Here is a 24,529-nt window from a genome sequence, read left to right on the forward strand (position 1 = left end):
CTAGCTCAGAATAACTACTTTAGTAAAACAATTACTTACGCTCACCCTCATAAACAGCATTCTTTTAGTGAAATCCAGGGTAGTTTTAATAACACAGGAACATATCTGTAAGGATCCAATATCTGCCACTGGGACTGGAGTACTCTGGCAGCATGTAAGGAGCGACCCCACACAGGGACTCCTACCCATCTGCCCAGATACCTGTTCTGACAATAGAGGGGCACTCACCTGACTGTAAGGCTAACTTTACATCTATGTGGGTGCTTTCCACTGTAGGTCTGCACCTATTCTTATAGCCGCAACCACACACAACAAAACATGCTAGATGCTTGTGGGTGCCATTAATCCTAATGGCATGCCGCACACATTGGAAATCACACCCATACTGGGAATCACACTGCACTTGCAGTTTCCCTGTGGAATGCAATTTCTGAAATGCTGTATAGACCTTTTCCCTGCATTTCAGAAGGCACAGCAGCCCATGCAAAATGCAGCTTCCAGAGCCACATAGGTGTGAACGTAGGGTAAATTACTTCCCCAGATACCTCTGCATCATCAGGTGTGTGTGTGTTTTTGTGTGTGGAGATACCCCTTAACCACTTAAGGACCGCCGCATGGCAATGTACGTCATCAGAATGGCATGTACAGGCACAAGCACGTACATGTACGTGCTTGCCTTCCAGCGGGTGGGAGGTCCTATCGAGCGATCCGGGATGAGGGGATGGCCATTGGTTTCTGGCCATCCCCTCTCGATCGCTCCTGGCGAATGAGAAGCTTCCTCCCGCTGTGTATAGTAAACACAGGCAGGGAGGAAGTGATGTCATTCTCCTCGGGGCGGTCTTTTTGACCGGACTACGAGGAGAACACTAAAAGAAAGTGCACCAAACACTACACTAACACGTAGGCACACATAGGCACACAAACCCCCCCCCGATCATCCCCCCGATCGCCCCCCCTCCCCCTCCCAGTCACAGTGTCACTGATTGCAGTGATCATTTATTTACTGATCACTGCATTCAGTGTCAGTTGTGACAGTAAAAACTGTCAGGGCAGTTAGTGTTAGGTCCAGGGTAGCCCCCTACCCCCTCAATAAAGGTTTAACCCCCATATTTCCCCTAGAGTTAACCCTTTCACCCCCTTTTGCGAGTGTCACTAAGCGATCGTGTTTCTGATCGCTGCATTAGTGTCACGGGTGCCGTTAGGTAGCTAGTTATTTTTTTAGGTTCACCGCCAGGTTTTTATAGCGCTAGGTACCCCGATATACTACCCAATAATGGTTTTAAGATTGCTCCTAGTTAACCCTTTCACCCCCTTTTGCCAGTGTCACTAAGCGATCATTTTTCTGATCGCTGCATCAGTGTCACTAGTGTCGCTAGGTAGCTAGTTATTTTTTTAGGTTCACCGCCAGGTTTTTATAGCACTAGGTACCCCATATACTACCCAATAATGGTTTTAACCCTCTGATTGCCCCTAGTTAACCCTTTCACCAGCGATCACCGTATAAGTGTCACTGGTGACGCTGGTTAGCCAGTTAGTTATTTAGGTTCCCCGTCAGGTTTTTGTATAGCGCCAGGGACCCCCATATACTACCTAATAAAAATTTGAACCCCCTGATTGCCCCTAGTTAACCCTTTCACCAGTGATCACCGTATAAGTGTTACGGGTGACTCTGGTTAGTTAGTTTGCTTTTTATAGCATAAGGGCACCCACCATTTATTACCCAATAAAGGTTTAACCCCTTGATCACCCGGGGGGTGATATCAATTAGGTTTTTGGGTCAGGGTCTGCGTCGCCCCAGGCAGCGCTAGGTTAGTGCCAGTACCGCTAACACCCACGCGCAAAGCATAAACCTCCCGTAGTGGTATAGAATCAGAACAGATCAATATCTGATCTGATCAGATCTATACTAGCGTCCCCAGCAGTTTAGGGTTCCAAAAAAATACATTGTTAGCAGGATCAGCCCAGATACCTGCTAGCACCTGCGCTTTGCCCCTCCGCCCAGCCCACCCAAGTGCAGTATCGATCGATCACTGTCACTTTCAAAACACTAAACGCATAACTGCAGCGTTCGCAGAGTCAGGCCTGATCCCTGTGATCGCTAGCAGTTTTTTTTGGTAGCGTTTTATATTTAAATTCGGAAGGCAGTGCTTGGTTTTCGGGGGCCTGTACGTGGCTAGGCTCCCAAAAAGTCCCCCACATGTGGTATCCAACGTACTCGGGAGAAGCAGCAGAATTTCTTTTGGGGTGTAATTTCACTTATGCCCATAGCATGTGTGAGCAATATATCATTTAGTGACAACATTGTGCAAAAAAAAAAAAATTGTAATATTCTTGCAACTTGTGGCAAAATATAAAATATTTCATGGACTCAATATGCCTCTCAGTAAATAGCTTGGGGTGTCTACTTTCCAAAATGGGGTCATTTGGGGGGGTTTTGTGCTATTTTTGGCATTTTATGGCCTTCGAAACTGTGATAGGTAGTGAGGAGTGAAATCAAAAATTTGCACCCTTAGAAACCCTGAAGGCAGTGATTGGTTTTCGGGGTGTCGTACGCAGCTAGACTCCCAAAAAGTCCTACATATGTGGTATCCTCGTACTCAGGAGAAGCAGCAGAATATATTTTGGGGTGCAATTCCACATATAACTATGGCATGTGTGAGCAATATATCATTTAGTGACAACTTTTTGTAAACTTTTTTTTTTGTGTCATTATTCAATCACTTGGGACAAAAAAAAATATTCAATGGGCTCAAAATGCCCCTCAGCAATTTCCTTGGGGTGTCTAATTTCCAAAATGGGATCATTTGGGGGGGGGGGGTTTGTACTGCCCTGCCATTTTAGCACCTCAAGAAATGAGATAGGCAGTCATAAATTAAAAGCTGTGTAAATTCCAGAAAATATACTCTAGTTTGTAGACGCTATAACCTTTGCGCAAACCAATAAATATACGCTTATTGACATTTTTTTTTACTAAAGACATGTGGCTGAATAAATTTTGCCCTAAATGTATGACTAAAATTGAGTTTATTCAATTTTTCTTATAACAAAAAGTAGAATTTTTTTTTTTTCTCAAAATTTTCGGTCTTTTTCCATTTATATCGCAAAAAATAAAAATCGCAGAGGCAATCAAATACCATCAAAAGAAAGCTCTATTTGTGGGAAGAAAAGGACGCAAATTTCGTTTGGGTACAACATTGCATGACCGTGCAATTACCAGTTAAAGCAGTGCAGTGCGAAATTGTAAAAATACCTCTGGTCCTTAGTCTGACAATCGGTCCAGGGCTGAAGTGGTTAAAATGCATACCAGACCTGGAGGGTCTAGTATGGATTTCTTAGGGGAGCTTAGGCATATTTTTTTTTGCATGAAGTACCCCATAAAATCCATACCAGATCTAAACAGGTCTGAATTTTGGAGGGACCCTAAACATTTTTTAGAAATCTTGCTGTAGGATGTGATATTGAAATATTGAAAAAAAAAGACACACGGGCCCCTGTAAAGTACCCCCATAATACACAGCAGTGCCTTGCTGGGATCTCTGTGATGTTTTTTTTTTTTTAAGAAGCCAGGAATAAAATGCTGTTTACCAAAAAATGTTTCCTTGATATATATATATATATATATATATATATATATATATATGTAAATGTCAATGCTCTGCAGAACATTCTATATATCACAGAGATGTGCCCCTTCACACATTACACAAATATTCCAAACATTACAGCTATTTTTATTACATTTGCATGAATGATGAGACATTCACAAAGCAAATTATTTTTAAATAGACTCCATAATGTCTGTAAACCCAAAATCTATTTTGCACTATGTCTGGTATTATGTGTTACTGTATGCAAGTTTGCTAAGAAAATATTTGTTGTGAATCTGTTACAAAGTTTCTTACATGAAGATCCTACCAGAAACAACACATTCTGATGCAAACTGACAAAAAACCGACAAATCCAAAGCATTGGGCTGCCTATCAGTGGCGGCTGGTGACGTTTTTGGATAGGGGGGCGCCAGACCCCGCCCATCATTTTGGCCCATCCCACTTCTCGTAAACCACGCCCCTTATATAATCCACCCAATCCGTCCCCTATATTCCACTTCCATCCACCCATAGTTAAAAAAATTCTACAGGTTGAATCTTTTACGTTATAGAGGAGGTCTAGGGCTAGAATTATTGATCTCAGTCTAATGATCGCGGCAATACCTCACATGTGGGGTTTGACCACCGTTTTCATATGCGGGCGGCCGGGCGCAGTACTCACGTATGCGTTCGCTTATGCACGCGAGATCGTCGGGACTGGGTGCTTTAAAAAACATATTTTTTCTTATTTATTATATTTATTTTTTCACAGTTTAAAAAAAAAATGGTGTCACTTTTATACCTATTACAAGGAATGTAAACATTCCTTGTAATAGAAAAAAGCATAACAGGTCCTCTTAAATATGAGATCTGGAGGGTCAAAAAGTCCTCAGATCTCATATTTACACTAAAATGCAAAAAAGGTTTATAAAAATGTCTTTGCCAGCAAATTAACTGTGAGTAACAACAAGCAACAGAGCAGACCATTACTTTGCACTTTGCTGAATAAGAATAATACCGCATGGCATGATGTGATCCTCCTGCAAGAAGCATTAAATTATATTGTTTCTTTTACAAATTGCTCTAATAATAATTCCTGCACAGCACACAACAGAGAGTGGTCTAGTAAAGGCTTAGGCTGGCCGGGTGCATTTGGCAATTAATTATTATTTGTAAATTAATTATTTAATTTTTTCCCAGAGACAGCAATTATGCCACTCACCTCACTGTCTTGCAGCTCCGCTCGGGCTGAGGAACGGAGCTGCCGACGTCACTTTCGGGTTTCGTGAAGCAGCCGAAAGCCGGAAGTGACCTGCCTATCTTTGAATGACAATGCTCCCGCCCGTAGAATCACAGTGATTTTACGGGCGGAAGCTAGTCGGCGTTCCACAGTGCGTCGCAAGGCGGGTTTTTACCTGCAAATGAAGCGCCATGGATGCAATCTTGTGATTGCATCGACGTAGCGCTTCTCATAGTGCACTGCGACCGGCGCCACAGTACACTATGTTAAATTGTTAAATTACTTTTTTTTTTTAAATGTCTTAAAGGGCCCTGTTTTTTTTTATTTACTTTTTTTTTTTTACACTATGGGAGGGGGGGTGGCGCCCGGGCGCCCCCTATGGACGGGCCACCACTGCTGCCTATCAGTTCTATCAGTGCCACATCCCTAAAAAGTAGTGCATCATCTAAGGGGGCTACAAATAATCAATTGGGACTTTTGAGGCACAACATTTTGCCTAAAATGATATTCATTCATGTTTATAAAATCGTATAGCAACATTATTGTTTCACATAAAAAAAATGTTCTAACATCACAGTACAAATAAAAAAAAATATTGTAACAATAAACAATAAATACATATCTAAAAGTCATGATCTCAAGGGTGAAAGCATTACCTGAACTTAATCTACTTCTTCAGGAGGGACCAAATTTTTTTTATATTATGAAAGATAATGGTACGCTGAGTAAATTGATACCCAACATGTCACGCTTCAACAAATATTACTGAAATTTTGAAGCGTGACATGTTGGGTATCAATTTACTCAGCGTACCATTATCTTTCATAATATAAAAAGAATTGGGCTAATTTTACTGTTGTCTTATTTTTTTATTCAAAAAAGTGAATTTTTTACAAAAAAGTGCGCTTGTAAGACCACTTGCTGTATTTCAATGACCGCCATTGCATTTTATTCTCTAGGGTGTTAGGAAAAAAAACAATATAAAATGTTTGGGGGTTCTAAGTAATTTTCTAGCAAAAAAAACAGTTTTAAACATGTAAACACCAAGTCTGAAAAAGAGGCCTGGTCCTTAAGTGGTTAAAGAATTACCGAATCATGTTGAATTCATTCAAATTAATTTGTTATATTTCTTTCGTATTCGTTGTTATTCATTATTTTTTTATTCGGACATTCGGATGCATCCGAATGTCCGAACGATGCAAAATTCGGCCAAATTTTCGATTCGTTACGAAATGAATTGCACAAGCCTAATGATGGGCATTTATATATTTCTGTGAGAAAAACTAGCACGAGAGGTTTCTATTTTCCGTTTGGAGAGGCAGTTGGTGAAATCCCTTAAAGGAGTGGTTATCCTAAATGAACTAAAGGCGCATATACAGATTTGTTCTGGTGAGTGGCCATTGCAGCTGGTGGTGGCAAAGTCACTTGTTTGGTGAACTTAAGAAGCACTTTATTTTAAAGAAGCACCTTAAAATAGGAGGAATTGGTTGGCACTGGAGTGATCGCTCACTTAGGATACACACTGTGCACTGGAATTAATTGTTTTAACATTGGAGTGATCACTCACTAAGGACATTCATTGTGCACTGAAATTAATTGTTTTATATTTTTAGGCATTGTTTATAGTTATGTATCGCACTTCATACCATTTGACACTACTGTAGAGGGGGCATACCTATGATGTGGGTCAATTAGGCAGTTCTATAGTGGAGCCAAATCAATCATGCTAATTTGTGGGCTTTGACACACACTGGGGGAGTGTCATATAGTAATTTTGTGACATTAAGTTATTTTAAGTATTTTTGTAGGAAGTATTGAAATATGCATGGCACTATGTGGGTTTTGTAAAACACTATGGAATTTAAATAGTTAGCGCAACCCACGTTTTATATATATTTTGAAATTAAATTTGCTCACATAGTGACATTTTTATATTAGGTAGCAGCAAACTAAAATTTAGATTGGTAGTTCCTTTTTGTGCCGGTAGTCTATTGTTTTGTAGAGGGATAGCCCATCCTCAGAGCACTGAACATTCTGGTCAGTGCTCTCGCTGTCCGGGCGTCAGTCAGAAGACCTTTTTCAGTCATGCCCCTTTGACAGAAGGCAGTAGGCTTCTATTGGACCAAATATAGTACAATGTCGGACGGTTTCTATTGAACCTGTCAATGCCACCCAACATTTGGCCCGTGTGTACTAGGCTTTAGGATTGTCATCATGACCATATTATATCTTCAATGATGTTGCAGCACACCACCAAGCCTTCTACAGCTTGAAAATGTCTAGCTGCTAACACTTGCCAAATATGCTGCAGAGATCTCCCTCCACTAAGTCTGGCTGCAACCATTTTAACTGTGGGCAGCTGAAGCTGCTGCCTGTTCACTTCCTGGATTTACACAGACACACAGAGACACACCTCCACCTCTGCAGCTCTTATTGGACCTGTTATGACTCACCCCCTCCCTTCCTGGCAAACTCACAAGAGTGAGAGAGAGAGAGAGCTGTTCATGATGTCATAAGCCTAGGCTTTTTACCAAGAAACAGGAAGTGGGCTGTATAAGGTATTTATTGGCAGGAAAAAAAATGTTTTACTATCCAAAGTTAAAACAACAAAGGCAGCAGATTTAATAGATGGAAAGTTGAAAAAATGACTGAATTTCCGCTTTAAGGCTTTCATTAACAAAATACATGCAAATCAATTCACTGCAGGTTCTGTAGCATTCTCTGGGTATAATATCTACAGAATGTACATAAATATACAAATTTATATACAATTATCTCGATTTACTGATGCTACTAGATGAAGAAATGTTTATGTTTTCTTTTTGACTAAGACTGTTTACCTATTTTATTCCAGCTAAAAAAAAAAACAGAGAGAAAGAGGCTACTATGGTCTAGTAACTTACTACACTACAGTGTTCATCTTTGTCCCAATTTGCTGTATACATAAATATATATAAATGTTTGCACTGGCTGCAGAACCACAGTGTACACAGTGAGACCCAATACCCAAGAAAACTAAGCTTTTTTTGTACAGATGCCCTTCCTAATATAAGTCAGTGTAGGAAATCTGAACTCTGAATGTTATTTTTATGGATGAGCAAGTTTAAATGGAATTTTGTTGAACAAATAAGCATTTTATATTCATAATTATTTATTTTTAAGCTGCAGCTCTCTGGCCTGCTAACATGTTGATAAGTAACTAATTATGTGAAACTCTTTACATTCTGTAGATATTTATATTCATCAAAGACCAAAACAGACTAATTGTAGTCATCATGAATCTGAAATGATGACTCATGCTATTTTCAGGGTCATACTTGTTTCCCATGCTCCATGGTTCTACAGTCTATAGTTGCTTAAAGGGTAGAAACCCCCTCATAACTAGAGGCTTAAAAACCAACTCCAGCTTCTAAAAGAGAGTTTTCCCCTAAGATCCCTAAAGCCGCGTACACACGGGCGGACTGTCTGGCCTACTTAGTCCGCCGAAACACATTTCAGCGGACAGTCCGCTCGTGTGTGGGCTTCAGCTGACTTTTTCAGCGTGCAGTCTGGCAGACTAAGTATTTCGGAATGTTGGAAATACTGTCCGCTGGACTCGCATTTCGGCGGACAATCCGCCCGTGTGTGTGCCAGTCTGCCGTACTTTTGAAATGAGCGGACTTTTCCCACCCGGAGAAAAGTCCGCTCATTTTGAGCGGGTATCCAGGTAGGCGGGGCCCGCGACGGAGACGTCGCTGGCCCCGCTGCCTGGTATAGACTTAAAGGGGAACCCCAACGCCGAAAAAATCGGCGTGGGGGTCCCCCCCAAGTCCACAGCAGACCCTTGTCCGAGCACGCTACCTGGCCGGCCAGGAAAGGGGGGCGAGCGAGCGCCCCCCTCCTGAGCCGTACCAGGCCGCGTGCCCTCAACATGGGGGGGTGCCTTGGGGGTGCCACCCCAAAGCACCTTGTCCCCATGTTGATGAGGACAAGGGCCTCTTCCCAACAACCCTGGCCGTTGGTTGTCGGGGTCTGCGGGCGGGGGGCTTATCGGAATCCGGGAGCCCCCTTTAATAAGGGGGCCCCCGGATACCGGCCCCCCACCCTATGTGAATGAGTATGGGGTACAATGTACCCCTACCCATTCACCTGTGAAAAAAAGTACAAAAAAAACACAACACAGGGTTAAAATATTTTATTGCACAGCTCCGGGGGTCTTCCGTCTTCGAGGGTCTTCTCGCCGGACTCCTCCGCTATCTTCTTGTAGCTCTTTTGCTAGCGGAGGAGTCCGGCTTTCTTCCTCGCCGCCGGCCTCTTCTCCCGACTTCGGGGGTCTTGTCCCCCTCTTCGGTTCTTCTGCCGGGCCACCGCACCTTCTTATAGCTCTTTTACAGGCGGTGGCCCGGTCTTCTGTCGCCGCCGTCGCCGTCGCTGCCGCCTTCCGTTCTTCTTCTTCTTCTCCAGGAGATGTTGCCTCGACGCTCTCTCCGGCCGGAATGCCAGGGACGCGCTCCGCTGCCACTTATATAGGGACAATGGGGCGGTGTCACATGGCTTTATGTCACATGGGTTGGTCACATGGTGACCCCACCCCCTTACGATGTCATAGTCCCCATGTGACATCAACCCATGTGACCAACCCATGTGACATAAAGCCATGTGACACCGCCCCATTGTCCCTATATAAGTGGCAGCGGAGCGCGTCCCTGGCATTCCGGCCGGAGAGAGCGTCGAGGCAACATCTCCTGGAGAAGAAGAAGAAGAAGAACGGAAGCGGCGGCGACGGCGACGGCGGCGACAGAAGACCGGGCCACCGCCTGTAAAAGAGCTATAAGAGGGCGCGGTGGCCCGGCAGAAGAACCGAAGAGGGGGACAAGACCCCCGAAGTCGGGAGAAGAGGCCGGCGGCGAGGAAGAAAGCCGGACTCCTCCGCTAGCAAAAGAGCTACAAGAAGATAGCGGAGGAGTCCGGCGAGAAGACCCCCGAAGACGGAAGACCCCCGGAGCTGTGCAATAAAATATTTTAACCCTGTGTGGTGTTATACACAGCAGGTCAGCAGAAGGACAAGGGATGTTCCAGAAACATAAACGTTAGACAGGTCAAGGTCATACACAGGGAGATCAGTAGAAGAGGGACTGGGAACAAACAGGACAAGGAGGGGATTGATCAGGATGAAGGTTAAAGGTAAGGGTACAGGAACACAGGAACACCCTGAGAACTACACATATTTTAGACATGGGATCATGGGGGAAATAAGAATGTTAAGGCCCAATTTGGGGGCACCTTCACATTTTGGGTTTTAGATTGTAAAAAACACATGAACATTACTATTCACATTAGTTAGGGCAGTGTTTCCCAACTATGCTCCTCAAGATGCAAACCCCAGGTCATATTTCGAGATTTCTTGAATTTGGCACAGGTGATGTTGCCATTTTCACTGTTATTAATTGACACAGTCATTTTTAGACTAAGAGAAATCTAGAAAACAGGACCTGGTGGTGCACCTAGAGGAGTGTCCCTAAACTTTCATATTTAAAAGTCATAAAAACATGGTAGTTAGTAAAAGGGCAAACAGGAGCCAACAAGTGGAACAATTAAAATTAAAATTTGGCAAGCATGTCCACAATATTTCTTGTTCTTCGCGGTAAAGCAGTGTGGAAGATTATGACCTAGTAAGAAAGTAAAAAGTATTAAGGGAATGATGGTCAATTGGCTGGGGCCCTACATAACGAGTTATGGTCAAGTTACTAGTCTAATTCAGGAAATACTTACCTACCCAGTCTATTGTTGCTTGCAACCTGCTTGCCCTTCAGTCACCTACACTACTAGGAATATACACACTGCAACGACTCTGTAATCTTGGCCCTGGTGCCTGGGTTTTCCAAACTCGGGTATTTAGCAACACTGCCAGCTCCTTCCACCTCTTCCTTCTCCATGCTAATGTTAAGGCACTACATACTTTGCTAATGTGTGGAGTGGGTGTTTGGTTTACAAATCTAAACACTCAACATGTATACACATTTGAAGCAAGATTCCAAGAATATTTACTTGTACAAACAAGAGGCTCCCGAATACTTTCTTCCTCTTCGGTTTTGCTTTGGCCCTCACTGTGATTTGTGTCAGGGGATTTGGCATCCACAGTGGCCATGTCTGTGCTGGGTCCAGGAGGCAGATCCCATGGCTCCAAAGAAACATCCTGAGTGAGCTGACCACACTCACTTTCCTCTAAAAAGAAACAATACACCATTCATTAAGCCACCCCAAGTCACATCTGTTTCTAGCATCCATTTTTCTACATTAGTTGACCAGCCTTGCACTTTGTCTAATGTCAGTGTTTGCTCCTGACTAGTGGACTCCACTATGCTGTACTCTGGGGTTTTTCTGTGAAAAATGCATAGAAAAGGGAAGGTGATGGCATTTTCCAGAGGGAAAACACTTGACAAGTGCCAACATTGAACAATTCCTGCAGTTGCCCCCTGCCCCTCTTGTCTCCCATACGGGATATATGATGACCATCCTAGCAGGCGTGACTCTGTGTGACTAGGAGCCCCGGGGCCTCTCCTCTACCCATGTCTACACTGGCAAGGTTGCATTAATAGGTACTGATGAGCCAGGCAGCAACCAAAAAGTGTTCTTTACCCCAATCTTTAAGTACTGCCCCAACCCCATTGCATTTGACCCAACTAGAAACCCCCCCTGTCCTTGGCTAAATGAGTGTGTTTGAAGTTGGCCCTTACGTTTTTTTGGGGGGAAGATGTCTTTGTTGCCTCCCCTGTTGGGGCCTGATCGAGGATAGCTCCCTTTGTCTCTTCTGGTGGCTTGGCTAGAGCCTCCTTTTTTGTTCCTCCCTGTTAAAAGAAGAAACAACAATAAGTTTCAAAAAAGGAATGGCCAAAAACCTGACCAAATAAGAATGTTCATATGTGCTTTATATTTACCTTCATCTATGGAATACCAAGTCATACGAAGATTTTAGAAAAGCTTATATAGAATTCTCTCGAGCTACTTGGAGAAAGAACATATACAGACAGCTAATTTACACATATACATTTTTTTTTTCAAATATCATTTTTATTGAGTTTTCAAAGGCATACAAATTGCCCACGCAGGGGCCAAACATTACCCACGCAGGGGCAAGCCTCCAAATGCGGCAACCGGCCACATACGGACACATTCTCATAACATACAGTCGGTTCCTGATGCAGCAACAGGCCGCAGCAGGGCAACGTAAAACAAACAAACCTTAACTAGCTATACCCCAATGTGGGGAGAGGGTATTACAGGAGGATTGTTTGCTAAGTGATATACAGACAGGATAGAATATCATAATAACAATTGGGTCAACCTATCGTCCCACTATGAGCTTAATGAAGAATTATGGATTAAACACTACATCAGTTGCCGTAGTGTTATCATCCAACCAGCAGGTCCACACCTTCTCAAATTTTTGCGGGCAACCCCTGCTCGAGTAGGTGGCCTTATAGAGGGGTAAACTAGCATTCACCAGGTTTTTCCAGAATTTAATAGAGGGGGGAGACGATTGCTTCCATGTCATGGGGATGGCCTTTCGTGCATAGTACAATAACAAGGATATAAGTGTTTTTCTAGCTCTGAGGATCGACATCTGCTCCACTAGCCCCAGCAGGCAATATTTAGGGTCATAAGGGATACTAATCTTAGTAGTCTTGCCGATCACCAGGAGAACCTCCTTCCAGTAACCCTCAATCGCTGGACAAGTCCAGAAAATGTGAATAAAGTCTCCTGGCTGATAGGAGCATCGCCAGCACGCCGAGGAATGCGTCGGCGACATCTGATGCAATCTGTGGGGCGTATAGTGGGCCCTGTGAACAATTTTGTATTGGACCAGTTTGTCCCTGGCCGACACCAAAGGGGAGAATGGAAAGTCCCAAACCTCCCTCCAGTCGTCGTCATCTAACTCCGGTATGTCCCCCACCCATTTCCTGCGGAGGGAGGACAGCTCGGGGACGGCAGCAACCAGCAGGGACCCATAAATCTGAGACATGGGTTTCTCCAGGTCTTTTACCCGAAGGATGGATTCAAGCTCAGAGTATTCTAACACAACCGGTTGACCCAAAAATTGACATCGATATGCATGCGCTATTTGGAGATATCGAAAATGGGCCCACGCTGGCACATTAAATTTCGTGCGTAATATATGAAAGGGGGTAAGTTCCCCGTTAGTGATGACATGTTCAAGAGTCAGTATTTTACATTTGGCCCAGGCCTGCGGGTTCGGGATGGTATTGAACTGCGGGAGGTTAGGATTCAGCCACAGGGGGGTGTGGGGAGACCAGGAGTTCTGCAGGGATGCCCTCAGCGCCTCCCCTACCCTCCACGCCCTGATAGTGGTGCGCATAGAAGGGGTGAGGCTGTGAGGAGTTTTTAGCCCCCTGAATATCAACCCCCTCAAGGCCTCCAGAGACCCCACTATAGCTGCCTCCAGGACCGTTGCAGCATTGGTCAGGTCCGGTCGCAACCACCAGTGGGCGGTTACGAGCTGAGTAGCTAAGAAATATTTGTGGCAATCAGGAAGAGCCAACCCCCCATTACCCACAGGCCTGGTGAGAGTGGTGTATCTGAATCTAGGGGACTTGGGGCCCCAAATGAAGGAGAGGAAAAGTTGCCTCAGGGAGTTAAAGAAGGTTTTAGTCAGCCATTGTGGAGAGTTCCTAAAGATATACGTAAGTTTGGGGAGAATCTTCATTTTTAGAAGGTTGATGCCACCTACAAGGGAGAGGGGAAGATTGCCCCATGCCTTCAATTTGGACTTGATCCCTACCAGAACAGGTTCAAGATTGAGCCGAACAAAGTCCCTGCTCTCCCTTGAGATAATAATACCCAAGTAGGTAAACCTATCCACCCACTGAAGCGTGGTAGAGGATGGAGAGGTCCTGGCCCCCTCGTCCACCGGGAAGAGTTGAGATTTATGCCAATTCACCTTCAACCCGGTGAAGACAGAGAAGGCATCCATAATCCCGAGTGCGCCCTGCAAGGAGTCACCAGGATCGTTAAAAAAAAGCAGAAGATCGTCTGCATAGAGAGCCACTCTCTCCTCCAGCCAGCCCACCCGAAGACCACGGACCTCAGCCGAACTCCTGAGAGCCTCAGCAATAGGTTCCATGGTTAGGGCAAACAAGGCCGGGGAGAGAGGGCATCCCTGCCTGGTGCCCCTCTGCAGGGGGAACGAAGGAGACAGGGAGCCATTCAATTTAATGCATGCCAGGGGGGCGGTGTACAGTGTGCGTATCCAGGCAATAAACCGCAGTGGGAAACCCATTCTTCTAAGCACCTCCCACAGATACACCCATTCCACCGTATCAAATGCCTTTTCCATATCAAGGGTGGCAATAGTCCTAGTGCCTTGATTATCATGGGGGGCATGTATGTTGGAAAACAGTCTACGGATATTGATATCCGTGGACCTACCTGGCATAAAGCCAGTTTGATCAGAATCAATCAGAGATTTGATTACTTTATTAAGTCTAATGGTCAGTATTTTGGTCAATATTTTTAAATCACAATTGAGGAGTGCTATCGGCCTGTAAGAGGCACACTGTTTGGGGTCCTTATTAGGCTTTGGAATGAGGACAATATGGGCCTCTCTCATAAAAGGGGGCAGGGAGCCCTGTTGAAGACATGCACGATACATCTGAGCCAATCTGGGGGCAAGTAGTTCTACGTGGGCTCTATAATACTCTATGGGTAGCCCATCCGGCCGGGAAGGACCCGATGGCCATCGTGACCTCCTCTGGCGTGATCTCCGAAACAAGGAGCTGTCGCTCCGCATCAGAGAGCCACCCCAATGCCAGCGTATCTAACAGTGAGGTCATTGGTGCAGGGTCAAAGCCCGGAGGGAGTGAGGAGACATACAGAGAGGTATAAAACCTGGTGAATGCAGATAAGATATCCTCCGGAGAGGTAACCAGTGCTCCATCCTCCGTGAGTATTTCAGGTATAACTGCTACAGGCCTGTCCTGCTGCGCCAGCATAGCTAGCAATTTGCTATTCTTGTCTCCATATTCAAAGTATTTCTGCCTGCTGTCCTGTAGACCCAGCCTGGTGGTGTTTGAGACATGGAGATGCAGTTCTCACCTGAGCGACAAAAGGTGCTCAAAATTGTGGACCGTCGCCGAGGCCGAGGCAGAGTACCGATCTAAAGCCTCCTCAACGCTGTTCTGCAGAGCAGATACCCTATCCCCAAGTTCCGCCCTGACTGCCGCCACGGCAGAAATATACTGTCCCCTACCGTAGGCTTTGAAAGCATCCCACGTTATCTCCAGGGAGGCTGACCCCGCATTGTTCACCCAGTAGTCCTGCAAGGAGGGAGCAACTCTATAGTGAACTGTTACGTCATTGATCCAATGGGGCTGTAGCCTCCAAAGGGCTTTACTCCTAGTCTTGGTGGTCCTGATAATCAATTTAAGGGGGTGGTGATCCGATAAACCGGAGGGAAGGTAACTAGCCTCCTGGACATTAGCCAGGAGGAGGTCATTTGCAAATGCCAGATCAATGCGGGAGGACGTTCTGAACGTGGAGGAAAAACAGGAGTATGCTCTATCCTGGGGGTGAAGCCACCTCCACACCTCCTGGAGGTCTGTTGCAAGGGCCCACGTACCCAGATCAGGATTGAAAGTCGCTTGAGGGGAGGGCCTATCTAGGTCACGGGACAATGTGGCGTTAAAATCACCCATAAACAGGACACACGCCGGGCAATGCTGAGCCAACCTCTCATATAAAGTATACAGAACCTGCACCTGGCTCGGAGGAGGCAGATACACATTAACAATAACATATTTCTTATTATAGATGCTCAACACCACCATAGCAAATTTCCCCTGGGGATCCAAGTGAACCTCATGGATCATACATGGCACTCGCTTACTAATCAGTATCGACACTCCTCGAGAGTACGAGGAGTAGGTCGCATGCAGCGCCCTCTGCACCCAGGGTTTTTTCAGAGCCAGAACCTTACTACCAGTTAGGTGTGTTTCCTGCAGCAGGACTATATGGGGATTATGTAATTTTAAATATTGAAATAACAGCGAACGCTTGTATTTGGAGTTGAGTCCCCTGACGTTCCATGACATTATAGTTAGCGACTCGTTATCAGAGGAGGCCATCACGGGACGTCAGGGGAAAACAAAAACAGGATGATCCCAGACAACCAGTCGGTGTAAGCAAACCCAAATTCAGTACGCATATTCTTCAGTATTCGAACAGCACATAGTGTAAACTTAGCTTTAAGGCACAAAACCCTCTCCCCACAGAACATATAAAACCCTACCCCAACATCATAATAACCTAGGTCTATGACCAAAACATTAGGCCATCTACCCATACAAACCGATGCGGGGTTTCTTCCCATAACTTCATGATGGTGGGCCACAGGTGGGTACAGTTCTTCCTAGTAGAGTCTGCACCAATTTCGGAGAGAGAAGTCCAGTCTTGGAGGGAAACAGGGAGGGGAAGTAGACAGGGGGTGCGTCTCAAACAAAAAGTGGGCAATTCAGTGGCCTCCAGTGGAGCTCCTTATGCAGGAGTAAACACATTCTATCTCGCGATTAGGGATGAGCCGAACACCCCCCGGTTCGGTTCGCACCAGAACTTGCGAACGACCCCCGCGTTCGGTACGAACGTTAGAACGCCATTGAAGTCTATGGGACTCGAACGTTTGAATTGGAAAGTGCTAATTTTAACGGCTAATATGCAAGATAGTATGCTAAAAAGGGTTTGGCGATCTGCCTCCTGCCTCAGGGGACATGGGTCACTGCAAAAAAAAGTTTTAAAAACTACCGTTTTGGCGGGAGCACTGATTTTAATGACGATTAAAGTGAAAAAAAAAAGTGAAATATTCCTTTAAATATGGTGCCTGGGGGGTGTCTATAGTATGCCTGTGATGTGCCACGTGTTTCCCGTGTTTAGAACAGTCCCTGCACAAAATGACATTAAACGGAAATAACACCATTTAAAACTGCTTGCGGTTTTAATGTTATATCTGGTTCCTGCAATATGGTTGAAAATCATTCAGAAAAATGGCATGGGTAGCCCTCCCTGCCCATTACCAGCCTATTTGGGTCTTGTACGCACATTAAGGGGAACCCTGTACCCATATTAAAAAAAAGGAAATGCGTGTGGCCCCCAGGCCCTATATACTCAGAACAGCAGTATACAGGCGGTGCAAACAAGACAGGGACTGTGTAGGTTTGTTGTGTTAAGTTGAATCTGTTTGTCATTTTCAACCGGTACATTTTTAAAGTGTAGCTCCAGTCAAAAAAAATATCTTTAAGCTTTTTGGAAAACATAGGGAAGGGTTATCACCCCTGTATAATTTGTTTTGTCGTCCATCTTTTTTCATCTCACTTGCTGTTGTCTCCTTCCGTTTGCAAGTAGGAGATGTTTGTAAATTGGATGTTTGAAAGTAGGGGCCTGCCCTATATGCTCTGCAGAAATGGCGGAACAAGGTGTTGGTTTTGCAACAACATTGTAAGCCCTCAAAGTGACTCTTGGTGGCCGCTGGAGCGCCCTGCTGTGAACGATTATATCAAGAATTGTAATTACATGCCATTGTTGAACAGTGGTAGAAAAATTGACCTTTGGTGGTTGTGGTGCTGGTGCCACAACACTATAAGTCCTCACAGTTACTCTGGGTGGGCACAGGAAGGGGCCCTCCTGTGAAATATTATATCAAGAATTGTAATTACATGTCCCTGTTAAACAGGGGCAGAAAAATTGGGCCTTAGGCACTGGTGCCATCACACTGCAACCTCTGCCATACACTCTAGTTTTATTGCAGGAATTAGCCCTGCTGCAAAGCATTGCATCAAAAATTTTACTTAAACGCCCCTGTTAAACAGGGGCAGAAAAATTGGGCCTTAGGCACTGGTGCCATCACACTGCAACCTCTGCCATACACTCTAGTTTTTTTGCAGGAATTAGCCCTGCTGCAAAGCATTGCATCAAAAATTTTACTTAAACGCCCCTGTTAAACAGGGGCAGAAAAATTGGGCCTTAGGCACTGGTGCCATCACACTGCAACCTCTGCCATACACTCTAGTTTATTTGCAGGAATTAGCCCTGCTGCAAAGCATTGCATCAAAAATTTTACTTAAACGCCCCTGTTAAACAGGGGCAGAAAAATTGGGCCTTAGGCACTGGTGCCATCACACTGCAACCTCTGCCATACACTCTAGTTTTTTTGCAGGAATTAGCCCTGCTGCAAAGCATTGCATCAAAAATTTTACTTAAACGCCCCTGTTAAACAGGGGCAGAAAAATTGGGCCTTAGGCACTGGTGCCATCACACTGCAACCTCTGCCATACACTCTAGTTTTATTGCAGGAATTAGCCCTGCTGCAAAGCATTGCATCAAAAATTGTACTTAAACGCCCCTGTTAAACAGGGGCAGAAAAATTGGGCCTTAGGCACTGGTGCCATCACACTGCAACCTCTGCCATACACTCTAGTTTTTTTGCAGGAATTAGCCCTGCTGCAAAGCATTGCATCAAAAATTTTACTTAAACGCCCCTGTTAAACAGGGGCAGAAAAATTGGGCCTTAGGCACTGGTGCCATCACACTGCAACCTCTGCCATACACTCTAGTTTTATTGCAGGAATTAGCCCTGCTGCAAAGCATTGCATCAAAAATTGTACTTAAACGCCCCTGTTAAACAGGGGCAGAAAAATTGGGCCTTAGGCACTGGTGCCATCACACTGCAACCTCTGCCATACACTCTAGTTTTTTTGCAGGAATTAGCCCTGCTGCAAAGCATTGCATCAAAAATTTTACTTAAACGCCCCTGTTAAACAGGGGCAGAAAAATTGGGCCTTAGGCACTGGTGCCATCACACTGCAACCTCTGCCATATACTCTAGTTTTTTTGCAGGAATTAGCCCTGCTGCAAAGCATTGCATCAAAAATTTTACTTAAACGCCCCTGTTAAACAGGGGCAGAAAAATTGGGCCTTAGGCACTGGTGCCATCACACTGCAACCTCTGCCATATACTCTAGTTTTTTTGCAGGAATTAGCCCTGCTGCAAAGCATTGCATCAAAAATTGTACTTAAACGCCCCTGTTAAACAGGGGCAGAAAAATTGGGCTGCTGGCATCACCCAGAACCAAAAATGTTCTTCCAACATATCAGCGGAGGAGGAAGAGGATAGACAATCAACATAACAGGACAGTCACTCAGCATCAGCATAGGCAGTCTTGAAGGGATGTGGTATTTCAAAAAAAATTATTCGGTTACATCAGCTTCAGGTGCTTGGTAGCTGTGGGTGATCCAAGACTGATTCATCTTGATGAAGGTCAGTCGATCAACTGATTCGGTGGACAGGCGCACCCTGTGATCGGTAACGAAGCCACCAGCAGCACTGAAGGTGCGTTCCGAAAGAACGCTGGATGCAGGACAGGCCAGTAGCTCAATTGCATACTGTGCAAGCTCTGGCCAGTGATCCATCCTCAAGACCCAGTAAGCCAGAGGATTTTCAGTGGGAAAGGTGTCCAAGTCTGACCTTGCCCCTAGGTATTCCTGCACCATGTAAATTAGACGCTGGCGATGGGTGCTGGAACCAATCATACCTTGGGGCTGCGGACTAAAAAATTGTCTGAAAGCATCAGTCAGACGGCCACCTTCTCCACCGCTCCTTCTGACTGATGCCTCAGCAACACGTTGTCCAGGACCAGGAGTTTGTGACCTCCCAGTCTCTGGGAACGCGTTGCACAGAGCTTTCTGCAAGGCCTCCCGGAGATGTCTCATCCTCTGCTCCCTCTGCGATGGCAAGATAAGGTCGGCAACCTTACCCTTGTACCGTGGATCAAGGAGAGTGGCCAGCCAGTAATGGTCCCTCTCCTTGATCCGAAGAATACGAGGATCCTTCCGCAGGCTTTGCAGGATCAGGGAGGCCATGCAGCGTAGGTTAGCTGAGGCATTCGGTCCGGAGTCCTCTGGGTCACTAAGGACAACATGATCCGCAGCTACCTCCTCCCAGCCACGTACAAGTCCACGTGTTTCTTGGGACTGTAAATCATCCCTATAAGACTGCTGCTGCTGATGCTGAGTGCCAGCCTCCACCTCCATGCTGACACAATCATCCTCCTCCTCCTCTTCCTCCTCCTCACCCTCTTCCTGTGTGATGGGTGGCACAGCAGGAACACTGTCTGGATAAAGGGGGCCTTGAGAGGCAAGGAAGTCCTCCTCTTCCTGCCTCTGTTCTGCCTCAAGTGCCCTGTCCATTATTCCACGCAGCGTATGCTCCAAGAGGTGGACAAGAGGTATAGTGTCACTGATGCATGCACTGTCACTGCTCACCATCCTTGTGGCCTCCTCAAACGGTGACAGGACAGTGCATGCATCCCTGATCATGCCCCACTGGCGTGGTGAGAAAAAACCAAGCTCTCCTGACCCTGTCCTGGTGCCGTAGTCGCACAGGTACTCATTGATGGCCCTCTGCTGCGTGTGCAGCCGCTGCAGCATGGCCAATGTTGAGTTCCATCTGGTGGGCATGTCACATATAAGGCGGTTCTTGGGCAGGTTCAACTCCTTTTGGAGCTCAGCCAGCCGAGCACAGGCATTAAATGATCGGCGGAAATGCACACAGACTCTCCTGGCCTGTTTCAGGACATCCTGTAAGCCGGGGTACCTGCCCAAGAACCGCTGCACCACCAGGTTAAGGACGTGAGCTACACAGGGCACATGGGTCAGTTGTCCCTGTCGGAGGGTGGAGAGGAGGTTGGTGCCATTGTCGCAAACCACCATTCCTGGCTTAAGCTGGCGTGGCGTCAACCACCTCTCGGCCTGCCCCTGCAGAGCTGACAAAACATCCGCCCCAGTGTGGCTCCTGTCCCCCAAACAAACCAGCGCAAGCACGGCATGGCATTGTTTTGCCTGCGTACTTGCGTAGCCCCTGCAACGCCTACGGAGCACCGCTGGTTCTGAGGACAGAGCACTGGAAGAGGCCATGGAGGAAGAAGAAGAGGAGGGGGTGGAGGAGAGAGGTGTGTCACAACCAATAGTAGCATTTTGGAGGCGTGGTGGCGGAACAACCTCCAATACTACTGCACCTTGTCCTGCATCCTTCCCAGCAGCCAGAAGAGTGACCCAATGGGCCGTGAAAGACAGGTAACGTCCCTGTCCATGCCTGCTGGACCATGAGTCAGCGGTAATATGCACCTTACCGCTGACCGCCCTGTCCAGCGAGGCAAGGACATTGCCTTCCACATGCCGGTAGAGAGCCGGAATTGCCTTCCGTGAGAAAAAGTGGCGTTTGGGGACCTGCCACTGAGGAACCGCACATTGTACAAACTCACGGAAGGGGGCCGAGTCTACCAACTGAAAAGGCAGCAGTTGAAGTGCTAGCAGTTTAGCCAAGCTAGCATTCAACCGCTGGGCATGTGGATGGCTGGGAGTAAATTTCTTCCGCCGGTCCAGCAGCTGGGGCAGGGACATTTGTCTGCTATAATCGGACGTGGATGTACCACTAGCAGAGTTCCCGGAAGCACTTGGCTGTGACACACCTAATTCTACACCTTCATTCCTCTCAGAGCAGGTTTCAGAGAGGACTGAAGGTCTAGTGGGGTTGGAGATGCCAGCTGATGAGGAGCAAGGAGAGGTCCGCTTTGTTCTTTGGTGTGGGTCTTTGAGGTATGCTTGCCAACGAGCTGCATGGCAGGTCAACATATGTCTGGTCAAGCATGTGGTGCCCAAGCGGCTGATGTTTTGGCCACGTGAGATACGCTTGAGACATATGTTGCAAATAGCAGCGGTGCGATCTGATGCACTCGTCTCAAAAAAGGCCCACACCAAAGAACTTTTAGAATAACGCGCAGAGGAAGCGCTCTGCGCAGAGGAAGCGCTCTGCGCAGAGGAAGCGCTCTGCGCAGGCGGAGCTCTGCGGTGTGATTCAGTCGGTGTGCTGCCCCTAAGCTGGCCCCCGGAGGGCATCCTGCCTCGTTGGACATGTGCCTCCTCCTCCTCCTCCTCCTCCTCCCTCCTTCCAGGCACCCACGTGGAGTCAGTGCCCTCATCATCCCCTCCCTCTTCATCGCTGTAGCAAACCTGGCAGTATGCTGCAGCTTGTGGAACATGACTGCCAGATTGCTGTCCTTCTTGAGCATCCCCTCTCTCTGTGCTCACGCTACTGCCTTCCTCTAGCTGAGTGTCATCATCAGAGCCCACCAAACACTGGGCATCCTCCTGGAGCATGTACCCAACACTGTGCTCAAAGAGTTCAGGAGACTCCTCAAGAGGACGTGGTGGGTCTAGGGAAGGAGTCACTGATGATGACATTGAGAGGAGGGACGACGATGTGTTGGCAGCTGCTTTTCTACTACCCTGAGACTGGGTGAGAGAGGATGAGGAGGATGAAGAGGGCTTGGTCATCCACTCTACCAAGTCGTTGGCATGTTGCGGTTCAACATGTCCAGCTGCAGAAAAGAAGGACAAGCATGTCCCATGGCCACGTGCTGATGACAATGCACCGCGTCCCCGACCAGCACTGTTGTCTCTAGACACAGAGCCTGCTTGCCCTCTTTTATCGGCTCGCGCCTGTCTGCCTCTCCTTGCTGGCCTTCCAGACATGGTAATGGCCTGAAGGGAGTTGGGTAAAACAGTAGTTGGGTAGTTTATATTGTGCTGGAGGCACACAACACCCACTAACTCCTGCAGATGCCTTTTTTATAGAACAGCAGAGTTAAAGGGGTATATACAGATGTATACTGTGCTGTGCTGGAAGCACACACAACTTCCAATAACTCCAGCAGATGCCAATCGGGCCCAAATAGAGAACAGCTATGTAGGTGGATAATAGCGGTATGTACTGGGTACAGAGCAGGCACACAGCACGCACTATCTCCTGAGTGACACTGCTGACTGCAAGCTCTATTGTTAAAGATGGACCACTAGCTATATAGGTGAGGTGAATATCACGGTGTATACTGCGGTCAGGGCACGCAGACAATAACAAGAAAACAGCAGAGTTAAAGGGGTATATACAGATGTATACTGTGCTGTGCTGGAAGCACACACAACTTCCAATAACTCCAGCAGATGTCAATCGGGCCCAAATAGAGAACAGCTATGTAGGTGGATAATAGTGGTATGTTCTGGGTACAGAGCAGGCACACAGCACGCACTATCTCCTGAGTGACACTGCTGACTGCAAGCTCTATTGTTAAAGATGGACCACTAGCTATATAGGTGAGGTGAATATCACGGTGTATACTGCGGTCAGGGCACGCAGACAATAACCAGAAAACAGCAGAGTTAAAGGGGTATATACAGATGTATACTGTGCTGTGCTGGAAGCACACACAACTTCCAATAACTCCAGCAGATGTCAATCGGGCCCAAATAGAGAACAGCTATGTAGGTGGATAATAGCGGTATGTACTGGGTACAGAGCAGGCACACAGCACGCACTATCTCCTGAGTGACACTGCTGACTGCAAGCTCTATTGTTAAAGATGGACCACTAGCTATATAGGTGAGGTGAATATCACGGTGTATACTGCGGTCAGGGCACGCAGACAATAACAAGAAAACAGCAGAGTTAAAGGGGTATATACAGATGTATACTGTGCTGTGCTGGAAGCACACACAACTTCCAATAACTCCAGCAGATGTCAATCGGGCCCAAATAGAGAACAGCTATGTAGGTGGATAATAGTGGTATGTACTGGGTACAGAGCAGGCACACAGCACGCACTATCTCCTGAGTGACACTACTGACTGCAAGCTCTATTGTTAAAGATGGACCACTAGCTATATAGGTGAGGTGAATATCACGGTGTATACTGCGGTCAGGGCACGCAGACAATAACAAGAAAACAGCAGAGTTAAAGGGGTATATACAGATGTATACTGTGCTGTGCTGGAGGCACACACAACTTCCAATAACTCCAGCAAATGACAATCGGGCTCAAATAGAGAACAGCTATGTAGGTGTATATAGTGGTATGTACTGGGTACAGAGCACGCAGACAGCACGCACTAACACTACTGACTGCAAGCTCTATTATTAAAGCTAGATCACTAGCTATATAGGTGAGGTGAATATAGTGGTGTATACTGCGGTCAGGGCACAGACAGTAACCACTACACAAGAGCAAAATAGTAAATCAGCCAAAAACGATTGGTGTGTAACTGTGTTGAAGGTACACAGAACACCCACTGCTTCAGATGCTAACAAACACTACACGAGGCCGCCTGAAAGGCAGCTTTATATAGTGTGGGGCGTGCACTACACAGTCTGAGCTATGATTGGCCACAGGCAGGATGCCTGTGGCCAACCATTGCTCTTCCCGCTACTGGCGCTGCGATTGGCCAAGCATGCGGGGTCACAGTGCATGCTTGGCCAATCGTGAGACAGCAATGCATTGCGCCATCGCAGTGCATTGTGGGCCACACGAATTTTGCCGCGAACGGCCCAAACGTTCGGAATTCGGCGAACGCACGAACGACCGATGTTCGAGTCGAACATGCGTTCGACTCGAACACGAAGCTCATCCCTACTCGCGATGCAGGATAAACAATCAATCTGGAAGGGCAGAGCAGAACTTCATGAGGAGAAAGGGCCGGGAATAAAGACCAAGTGTTGCCAGGATTAGCGGCCATCCAGCCAAGCCGCCGCAGCCTCCGGGGTGTCAAAGAAGCGGGTGTTATCGCCATCGGTAATTCGTAACCTGCTGGGATACAGAAGACCAAAACG

This window comes from Lithobates pipiens, unplaced genomic scaffold (assembly GCF_037356315.1).
Source record: "Lithobates pipiens isolate NorthernLeopardFrog02 unplaced genomic scaffold, aLitPip1_a1.2 Scaffold_18, whole genome shotgun sequence".
In the NCBI taxonomy this organism is placed as follows: domain Eukaryota; kingdom Metazoa; phylum Chordata; class Amphibia; order Anura; family Ranidae; genus Lithobates; species Lithobates pipiens.